The sequence below is a fragment of the Gigantopelta aegis genome, chromosome 7 (genome assembly GCF_016097555.1).
Source record: "Gigantopelta aegis isolate Gae_Host chromosome 7, Gae_host_genome, whole genome shotgun sequence".
In the NCBI taxonomy this organism is placed as follows: domain Eukaryota; kingdom Metazoa; phylum Mollusca; class Gastropoda; order Neomphalida; family Peltospiridae; genus Gigantopelta; species Gigantopelta aegis.
The window spans coordinates 45,771,856-45,773,855 of record NC_054705.1 but is presented as its reverse complement, the minus strand read 5'-3'; the positions used below and the strand labels follow the sequence as shown (position 1 = coordinate 45,773,855).

The window sequence follows — 2,000 nt, the reverse complement described above, 5'->3', positions numbered from 1 at the left end:
GTCATAGCTTACGATAATTTTACGATTTCGTAGGCCAAGATTGCTTCGAAAATATGGGCCCTAGGCCCCATTCCACGAATCGATCTTAGTACTAAGATCACCTTAGTGCATAAGATAACTATGGACTTAAGGTGATCTTAGGGCTAAGATCGCTTTGTGGAACGGGGCCCTGAAGATGAGAAACGGTGTTTACTATTTTTTTGACCTCTTATCTTTTGTTGTTTATGTTGCTTTCAGACGCACTTGCCTAGCCATTAGTAGTGATATTTTATTAATATTAGTTGTTCATTCTTTTATTTCATAAGAAACAAATACAAATAGATGCTTTTGTTTAGGATTTGACTGATTATACAAACAGCGGAAGTGATCAGGTTCTTCGTAACGATTACATCTTGGGTGATAAACTGAATACACCGACTTTATGACAATGAAAATTGATTATCATGGCACACCTGGTCTTGAGAAAAACAGGGGCGTATGCTAGAGGGTTCGGGGGGTTCGGACTACCCCCCCCCCCCCCCCCCCCCCCCCCAGCTGAAGCAAATGGTCCGCTTTCAGAACTAAAACATACAGGTTTATACATATGGAGTTTCTGGTGGTGCAAAAACAAAATAGAAAAAGGTCCACTTGGTTCATATTCAAACTCTCCCAGGTCCAGATCACGCTATGCCCCTGAAAAAGCCCATAAAAATGTGTTTAATTAATAAGATGTTAGGACTACGTCCAGTGACAGCGACCCACTATGTATGTATGGTTTCATAAAATTTAGTACAGTAAGAAAAAAGGTACTGGGAGGGGGGGGGGGGGGGGGGGGGGGGGCACCATGAGAATGGAGCCCTATCCTCCTCCAGGATTACACGTGTAATTCGGTATCTCTCTCTCTTCACTTTATAATTTCCTGAATAGTCCGAAAGAAGGAAGGATGGAAATGTTTTATTTAACGACGCACTCAACACATTTTATTTACGGTTATATGGCGTGAGACATATGGTTAAGGACCACACAGATATTGAGAGAGGAAACCCGCTGTCGCCACTTCATGGGCAACTCTTTTTAATTAGCAACAAGAGATCTTTTATACGCACCATCCCACAGAAAGGGATATAACAGTCGTGGTGCACTGGCTGGAACGAGAAATAGCCCGATGGGCCCACTGACGGGGATCGATCCCACACCGACCGCGCATCGAACGAGCGCTGTACCACTGGGCTACGTCCCGCCCCGCCCACCGACTGGATACATGTAGTACGACTATTTTTAAACACGTCACACGAACAGCTGGATATCAAATTGACATCAATAGCATGCATCTGCTCTACTTTTCTAAACAGTCCTCCACTTGCTTTCCGACACGCACACACGCATTGAAAACACGGTCATACATTTTTGTCTAAACCCCCCCCCCCCCAAAAGTTTTTATTTACAAAACTTTTTATTCCCTTTGTTAGTAGTAAATACATGTAGTAGTAAATCCTAAAAAATAGAAGACCTACAGGATTAGTTCGTTTATTTCCCACAGACAAGACAGTACATACCACGTTCTTTGGTATGCCAGTCGTGGGGCACTGTTTCTCACAGAGGACAACCTCGAGTTCACCGAGGGCCATCGATCGTGTTATCTACTGTTCCTCAGGCTCGTGTTGAGCGTTCATGTGGCCAGTATTGATGTAATGACAGTTAATTGTTGCACGTCAGGCTGGTGTTGAGAGTTCATGTAACCAGTATTGATGTAATGACAGTTGATTGTTGCACGTCAGGCTGGTATTGAGCATTCATGTAACGAGTATTGATGTAATGACAGCTGAGTGTTACACCCCAGGCTCATATTGAATTGTATTGCAGACTCGGGGTGGGGGTGGGGGGTGGGCTGAAGCCAATTCTCTTAAAAACAAGTTACATATACACATGTATAGTTTCTGGGGGAGTATAGCTAGACCGCCCCACTAGGAACTTCGCTCGCCTCAATCTAGACTCCACCCCGCGAGCGCTTTTCTTCAGAG

At 44.2% G+C, this 2,000-nt stretch overlaps 1 protein-coding gene across 1 annotated transcript in view; it reads left to right on the top strand.

Moving 5' to 3' along the window:
• The window catches only part of LOC121376840 (CD82 antigen-like), a 38,110-nt gene that overhangs the window by 3,367 nt on the left and 32,743 nt on the right, over window positions 1–2,000 (top strand). The window lies entirely within an intron of this gene.